The sequence below is a fragment of the Phalacrocorax aristotelis genome, chromosome 2, assembly GCF_949628215.1.
Source record: "Phalacrocorax aristotelis chromosome 2, bGulAri2.1, whole genome shotgun sequence".
Lineage (NCBI taxonomy): Eukaryota > Metazoa > Chordata > Aves > Suliformes > Phalacrocoracidae > Phalacrocorax > Phalacrocorax aristotelis.
The window spans coordinates 130203891-130213294 of record NC_134277.1 but is presented as its reverse complement, the minus strand read 5'-3'; positions in this window follow the sequence as shown (position 1 = coordinate 130213294).

Genomic DNA, 9404 nt, shown 5'->3' with positions numbered 1-9404 from the left:
AACTTATCATTCAGCAGAGGAACACAGATACCCTGAAGCAGAAATACATCAAGAGTTTTAAAGCAACAGCATCCAACAGTATAGGAAAAATGTATTTAATTGGAGCTAGTAAAGTTGAGATAATTATCAGATGTGCAATATGACAGGAGAACAATTTTATGCTTCTCCCAGCCTGGCAGTGTTGTGGGGAGGCAGGAGAAGAAGAAAGCTGTGGCTTTTTAATATTCAAAGCTATCAAATTTTTTTGGAAATGGCAGCAATAGCTTTCTGTACAAGCAAGCACAGTACAGAAGCCCACAGCAGTACCTTTTAAGTTCAAGGAAGACACAGCACCTGTACCTGGCCAATAACTTTTGCTACTTATTTTCTTCCACGGGTGTTTGTGAGATTTCAAATTTTAGCACACAGCCATTGTCCCACTCAATATATGTTTGCACAAAAAAGGGCGCTGTGAGATAAATACCAATTAGGAAATAGAACCTATGTTACCACTTCATAGAATTCTCCTTGCATACCATGATCCAAAAGTTTTGGACATCTACTTGAAATATAAAATAATAGTTTAATATGAGATTAATCTATTTAGTGTATTTAAACTGCCCTCATTTGTGACACAGTGAGCTGACATTTCATGCAGGTAGGCTCAGACTGAACATTTTTAGTCATAGTTGGCTTTAAAATACCAAGTTGTTTTATAGACTATAGCAATATGAATGCTGATGCTTGAATGCTGATGTAAACAGGTGTCCCTTGAGTTACGTGTGGTGTTATTCGCTGAGCATCTCGTGTTATAACTCAGTTTAAAGCATACCTGCAGCGTGGCTATACCTGTGGCCTGTATAGGATCCTTCCTGCGGTGTTCAGGAACCAAAATAACAACGCCCTTGTCTTTGAGCAACCATTTTTAATGCTAATGTTATTCCAAATTCTGCCTTAACCAAGATCAGAATTCCGTGCATTGAAGATGATTACGCCCAAAGGAGTCATCCCATACGTACACACACGCACACAAGTGTATCCTGAACCAGGGAGAAGGAATAGAAAGTACGCCTATGTTTTACCAAATAGTTTTGAGACTTTAAAAATATTAGGAGTAAAGGTATTCTTGAGAACAGTACATGTTGTGTATCAACAAATATATTAATTTGTTCTTTCACATTTGCACCCACATTTTATTTAGAAGTCAGTTTATGCAAATGAGTGCCCCGTATCAGGTAACTATTTTGACAGCTGAAGTAATTCAGTCCATATTAAGGCACATGCAGGTAGGTTCTCTTTATTTAGATTTTTAAGACAAGCATGCATACAAAAATTCTGAGTGCCTTTCACATTTTAATAAATAAAAATCTATTTCAATGACCGCAATTAATTTCTTCATCTAACAGTATTTGCCAACAGACATAACAATTATGGAATGCTGAAAATTCTGAATTGTGTTTTAACTTCTTCCCTCTCTGGTTCTTCAGGTTTTCTTTCTTCAAGTTGTCCTGTATGCTCACCTTTCTCATGTATGCGTATTGCATTTCTGAACGATTTATACATTCTAATCTCAATAAAATCCAGATAAATATATGCATATTTTTAACAATCAAAGACCAAGGAAGAAGCTTTAATTCCTGACAGAGTACCAGTTCACCTTTATTGTGCACAAGCTTTTAAGAAGAGCCTTTCAGATTGATTCTGTGATGACCAGGCAGTCAAAGATGCTTCACTGTGCTATCAGACCTCCTTCTCCTTTGAACTTCCCTTCAAATGTTTGGTAAGAACTAGAATGGCAGCTCCTATAAATTAATTTTCTTACCTGAAGAATGAATGGCTTTGCTTCTGTTGCCACATGGAACTAGAAAAAAGACATAATTTTTCATGCCTTTTTTAAATTTACTGAATGGAGCAATGCAGCTGTGAGAGACCAGCTTTTCCTGTTCACCTGTTGTCTTATCTTCCAGTCTACCTAAAATGCAAATAGGCAAGAGAAGGTAGGGGGTTACGGGAAAGGCCCTGCTGCTTGGCCATCTCCAGGAGCAGCCGTAGGAGTGCTGCTGGGGAAGAGCAGGTGAACCTGGGTGGATCGAGGAGCTTTCTTGTAGAGTATTTCTGGTTCTAATAGTGTGGCATGCACCGATTAACAGTTTTGTTTGCCTTACTCTCCGCCTTTATTAGCTTTTATCATATCGCCACCTCAGCCTTCTCTCCAAATTGAGAAGTTTCAGCTTTTTCATGTTGTAGTTACAAAGCTGCCGCTTTACCCACTTGATCATTTTAGTTGCCCTCCATACCACGTCTCGTCCTGCTTTGTCCTTGGCATGCAGAGCCCACAGCTGCACAATACTCAAGATTCGGGTGCACCAAAGTTTTATAGAGAAGCAAAATACTTCTCCCTTGTTCTCAGTACCTTCCCTGGTGGCACCCAGTGTTTCGCTGGCTTATTTGGTTGCTGCTGCATGTCAGGCTGATGATTTCAAAATCTTAAAAACTACTTAGGTTTGAATTGGTAGGTACAACTCTGGAAAGCGTTGCGTAGGCATGGTTCACTTTTCCCAAGATGCATTTATCTACGTCAAAGCTCTTCTGCCACATTTTTGCTCTCAGTTTTGTGAGATCCTTTCGGAGTTCCTCACCATCAGTACAGTATTTGACTATCCAGAAAAGCCAAGTTACCAGCTGGCAACTTCAAGATACTTAGTTATATTTAATTCTTTGAGATTCCATCTGATTGACATGCTCATTTCAGAAAGGATTTTACCCCCATGATAATGACTATATTTTATAATGTATTGCCATACTTTTGGACAGGAAAGTCAAATGCAAAATATTCTGCTTTCTAGAACAAAATTCAAGCTTGGGTTGCCTTTAGAATTGAGTCCGATGTCTAGCCATTGTTTTGTATTCTGGATATCCCAAATACTGCACAGAGAGTAGTAACTCAACTATAGGACAAACTTGTGAAAATAAACACGTTGGAGGACAAACGCTGAGTTGCAGTGGCTGTAGGGAAGAACGTTCTGCTCTCCAAAGGCTGTACACTGGAGAAGGAGATGGTTTCAGGACTGGCCCATGAATGATGAGGTGCAGACATAGGATTCATGCACGTACAATTACTCATATATCTTGCATATTCCTGCACTGTATCTGACTGCCATATGCATCTATATATATATAAAAAAATGAAAATAAGCACTTCAGAAACTTGCAAAGTTGTAATCCTGGATTATTTTAAAAGTAACTAACGGCAATAGAAACATATCACATTTATATGTATATGGTATATCTGAGGTATCTGGTCGTATAAAGCTGGATGCACATATTTCTCAGATTTTATACGTAGCCAAGACACTTAAGGAAGTGAAATTTTGCTTTGAAGTCCCACATAAACAATTAGATTACCTACTTAGTGGGTATATTCTTAACTAATCTGTAAAATGTAACATCTTCACTCTGGTTGCATTTGCTTTAGCAATGTTTGTGGATAATGTTTAACAAAACTGTAAAAAAGCTAAATTAGGTGATCAGGCTATTAGGGCCAATTTTTTTCCAAAATAATTTTGCATCCAGCAGCCCCCATTTGTACCACGAAGCATGCAGATTTTCAAAAACTTGGCACTTGTTCAGAGGGGAAATGGGAATTACTAGATGTTAAGCATTTCCCTAGGCCTTTTACGTTAGACGTCTACTGGAGACTGAGCCTTTCTGAAGGATTAGCCCTAACTGGGAGTTTTAAGCAATAATCTTGATACACTGAAGTAAGACAAATTTTAGAAAGTGTTTCCGTCCCAAAGACTCGCTCTGCCACCGTAAGCCGCCATGATTTTGTTACAAACTCTGTAATTTTTACTCTTACAAGCAAGCAGTCCCTGTATCAACAACCTTACTGAAGTCAAGAAGTATTTTTGCTTTAGAAAAAGCTAATAAAAAGGCTAACCTTAATCTTTTGCTTTTGAGCAGCGTCACAAGTTCTTCAGTCGTCCCTTACCTCACATTCACACCAGGCCAGAAGAAATATTCCTTGAGCTTTTCATAAATTATCTTTGATTCTAGTACTAGAAGAGGCAGCTGTGAGCTGGCTACAACAGCAACGTTCTCCCTGTATCTTTGATATTCCCTGGAAAACCCCCCTGACCCCACAACATCGCTGTTCAGACCCTGTTTTACAAGGGACTCCCTTATTTTCCTTGCCTTCAGTGGCAGGTTGTGTACACGAGCTCAGATTAAATGGAATGAGCTCTTTTGAACTTGCTATTCAGTAAATGGAGTATCATTTTCTTGCATTTCTATCACTTGTGCCTTTATAAAGCTTCGACCGCCATCTGGGTTTGGATATTTTGGTTTTATCTTAACCTGTCCAGCATTTCATGAAACGTCAGTGCGGCAGGCTGTTCCTGCAGATAGAGTAGCTTAGGAAGGTATAAGGTTGCCATGAACTTGAGTACCGGATCACTCCTGCACAGCGGAGCATGTTGCCCCAAGGCATACCGTGTTTCCAAAGTGCTCCTCCATTTATTACGAACTGTAATGCCAGCTGATTATTTAATGTTGATTGTTAAAAATGCAAGAATCCAGGATGTAAAGCTAATTGCTGACATGTTACTATTTTGTTTATAAGATTAAAAATATACTAAATATTATTAAACATTGTCTTACTTATTTTTTTCCCTTTGCTAAATGTTGGAGATTTTTTAATTTTAGGTCCATGTTTTAAAAGAATCTTGCTATGTTACTTTCTCTTTGATAAACATACTATTTATTTTGTCTCTTTTTATTGCAAATCAGAATCTTTTTAGTCCAAATCAGAACTGGACTCTCATTATGCTACTAACATATAATTAACATGTTTATATACAATATTTAAAGTATTCCTTGAAATCCCCATATAAAATATTTTGTATATCATACCATAAACTAGGTTAAAATAGAATTATAGAAACAAATACTTTCAAAAGTACAAAACCAGACAAAATTCAAATACTACAGAGTTGAGCTAGCATCATTTTAAGGGTGCAAGTCCCTAAGAGGTGAAGATGATTGAAATATGGGGTGATAATACATAAGATTAATTGCATGCACGTAGAAATTTTTTTCTTGTGTCAAGTCTTGAAGACCTGACATCAGACAGTCTCCAGTTAGTTGAAGGATTCTTCTAGAGTTAAAAACAATTATGCTAAACCTTTAAGGAATTAATGAAGTATCTTGTTCCTCAGGGTGTATTTTTTATGAGCTGTAGTTATTCTTTTCAGAGCCGAGGAATAATATCCACGAGGAAATATGTAATTTAGGAAAGTTAATTTTGACCCTCAGATGAAACTTCTAACATATGAAATATTTGCTGTGACATTTGGTTTGTTTTTAATTATGAAAAATTGCTTCATACAGGGCTTTCTGAAAACTACAGTATTCTGGGAAGTAGCATGGTCTAGTGGATAGGTCACAGGACTGCATCTCAGGAGAACTGGGGTTTCTTCCTGACTTTTCACAAACCAGGAGTGCATAAACTTTAGCAAGGCATTTTTGCCAGAGCTAGTGCCTGTCTTCCTCTAGGAAATACAAAGATTGATCATTAGCCTTTTAAAAATACAGATGAAAAAGGATATATAAGTATTACTGGTTTTATGCACTAAAGGTCACTGCTACATCTCCAGTTTGTCAGACAGCACCACCTTAAATAACAATTCTTAATAATGCTGTTAGCAAAGAATGTTTACTCTGTTTTGCAGAGTTTGTTTAGATCATCACAGATAGGAAATGCCTAAGCCCTTTGCGGGGACTATAAATATATTGGTTTAGGAACTCTTCGTTTTCAACTGAAACACGCATTCAGCTCCGGCATAATTTGTCCATCATTTCCTGTGTGAATTTCTGTTTGGTTTAGACCCGATTACCTTAGGGCTTGTGTATAACTGCAGTGGCATTACTTTATTATAAAAGGAAATTAATTTATGTGCCTGCATCTAATGGCATGCAATCTTCAGTAATTACAACCATCTGAACCTTCTTCTCCAGCAGAAGACAAGTTGCATTCACTTACTGTATCAGTTGAGGTTAGAATTAATCTTATATTTTTATTCTGTTTCCAAAGGAGGCATTTCCAGTCTGAGTTCACAAAGGTGGAGATGTAACTGGAGAAACCTAGAGGTACTAAACCGGCAGCTATTCTTCCAACTTGAACAAGATGTACATATTCTATATGGTGATGCGAACTCCAAACTAGCTCCTCATTATACCAAGTTTTTGTGGAACGTCTTCCTTTTCCACTTTAAAAACTAGGTAAAATTCTGAAAGAGGCAAAAATGGTTTAACACAAAAATATTTATGAAAAACATCAGCCAGGGACAAATAACATGTAAATAACATCTTACATCTATTTAAGAAGAAAGAGCGATGACTGTGTGAATGTTCATATTTGCTCTCTATGTGGTGCTCAACAAAATAATGCTGAGATACCAGTACGCCTTGTGGCTGTTTCTGAATAAGAGCAGCATATAATTGTTTTTACTTTCTCTTCTTGGTTGATCTGTCAAACTTCATTACAATATTTGGAAAGCTGTTGTTTTCTCTATGGTGAAAATTGTAAAAATGTGTTTTGAATTATTTCTTACTGCTCATATTTGGAGACAGAATCCTGCATTTCCCAAATCAACATTGTAGTCTCTGCTGGAGGTAAGATGCAACGTTTGTATAAATACATTATAAACACCATAAAGATAAAATGTTTCTCCTAACAAAGTTTTCTACTAACTTTTACTTCCAGGCTTTAGCAGATTTTAATGCTGGGAAATGCAGAAAGGCTATCAATGATGATAACAGTTTTGTACTAAGACCTTAAAGTTTTATAATAATAATTATCTATATTGGGCTTCAGACCCTGTCTGGTATTGGATATATCTTAATTTTATTTGAGTTGTATTTGCATAAATAACTTTAGGAATTTTTGTAACAGCCAGCCTGCTATCTATCTCATTTTAATCACATTAGTGGTTTTCTGTTGTAGCTCTGGTTTTGCTTAGGCTCGCACAGCGCTGTTGGTATCAGCAGTCAGTATGAGCAAAAGCGTTAATCCAGTCATGGCAGAAGCGATAAGGTATAAGCGGTGAAAGAGCAGTAGCATGAGGCACGAACTGTGCGTGGGCAGCAGGGAGAAGGCGGCACTGCAAGGACAGAGCTCCACAGCGGTGCTTCTCCAGCACAGGGAGGAAAAAGCAGCTTAGCTCTGAATGCGTAATCTGTTGTTACTTGTGCGTGCATGAGATCCTGCCCAAATAAAATCAAGAATCAAGAGGTGTTGTCGAGCAGTTGCCATGCAACAGAACAAGTCCAGGAACTTGAAGCACAGCGTTCAAGGTTAGGGCTTCCCATTATTATTCCAGGAACATGTCTCACCTAAACCACTTCCAGGATAGAAATACAAACATGTAGAGTTACACTGCGCTACGCCTATTTCAGAGTAAGTTTGACATGGACAAAACTGAGGAAACAACATATTTACCAGAATTATTATTCATGAGCAGCCAAAATAATGATGCCCTGTCTCCTGCAGTATCTTATTCCCTGCCGACGGTAACTAGAGGTTAGTGGGTCGCCGCTGGAGTTCCCATCCCCACGCTGCTCCAGCTCTCCCTTCTGCCTACCCGGCTGCAGCAGAAGGCAGGCTGTTGATTTGCCAACAGAGGCAGGCTAATGCCCACCCCCGAGATGAGCATGTAACTGTTCGGGTCACGCTTCAGCCCCCCCTCAAATGAGGACGCTAGGCTAGGAATCTTTTTTGCTAACCAGTCATTGAATTTTGTAAAAAATAGTAGAATTTGTTGCCATCCTATGCCCGTCCCCTTTGCTGGTTTTAGCCAGAGTTGGCTTGATGGGTTTAAAAGTTACTAGGCGGTTTGTACAGGCAGAGACATCAGGAACAGGTTAAGCACTATGTCCTTGAGGAACCAGACTGACGATGCCAAACCTCATGGATTATCGCCTTATTTTTTCAGAGAAAGACATTTCAGTACAGGTCTCTGCAAGTTTATTGAAATTAAAGCACTATTTGCTCTGCCCTATGTTTTTGAGAACCTTGTATTTGCTACCTTTGAAAATGTAAAAACTAAAATCGATTTAAATTTGGTGAAAAAGTTGTTTTGGGCATATTTTACATATTAAAACAAATTACTGAAGCAACTGTGTTGACTCCATTTTATATAGCTGTCTAGCCACAAAAAAGGAAGACAAGAGATACTCAGGAAAAAGCCTGACTGAATAAGAAATCCAGCCCTGAAAAAGTTTTTCAGAAATCGTGAGGCTTGAATTTAATGTTTTATAGTTAGAAGTGTGAGTATCTTCTAAGGATATGTCTCATTCATTATATGCCACGCCCCACATATAGAATCCATACATGCAGAAATAGCTCTATGCAGAATGCATGGGAGTGCTTATGCAAGGGAAGCTCTTAAGGTGTTTTATGTCCTTGGAAGTAAATTTCAGTTCAACATTCCAACCTGGAACTGTAAAAAATATAGCCATCGATTGTTTTACACTGATATTGCCAAAAGCTTTTCTGAAGACAAGGACTTTTAGTACTCAGCCAAATTACTGCCATCCTGGAGCGTATGCAGCTGATTGTTTAATACTCTGTGCCACCAAATGAGAATCCTATTTCAAATCTTAATGAATAAATACTCTCTCTGAAACTTCTCATAGCTTTTTTCTGCCTTTAAATCAAATTACTAACGACAGCCCGAAACACCTGCAAAATCTACAGCCGTGAGGGCGAACAAACTAAGTCCAAAATTAACTTTCAGAATATTAACATGCTTTTTTTACAGAAACATTTCCCAGAACAAGCAGCTCCAGGGCATGCTCAGTTTGGATTCCGCCACAGAAATAAGGACATTTTGTGATCTTTCGTATCCTCTGAGAGAAGGATATAGGAAATTTGAGGTTGGACAGATGGGTCTTTATACCTTGTCTGCATTTCTAACAAAGGTCAAAGTGGTATACGCTTGCTCGTGACAACATTTGGTGTCATTTTTCCTATAAAAGAAATAAAGTCCTAATCTTGGTTTCATTGGAAACAATGTATTTTTTCACTGTCCAGCTCATGCACTTTTACATTCCAACACAGCAAGCACATAGTGTATGAAGTTTTATTCGGTGAGTTATTCAGATGCTTAACTGAGAATCACAGAATGGCTGAGGTGGGAAGGGGCCTCTGGAGGGCATCGGGTCCAACGTACCTATTAAAATAGGGTCCCCTAGAGCTGGTTGCCCAGGACTGTGTCCAGACAGGTGGATTTTGAGTATCTCCAAGGATGGTGACTCCACAATCTCCCTGGGCAACTTGTGCCACTGCTTGGTCACCCTCACAGTTTCCTGATCTTCAGAGGGAAGCTGCTGTGTTTCAGTTTGTGCCTGTTGCCTCTGGTCCTGTC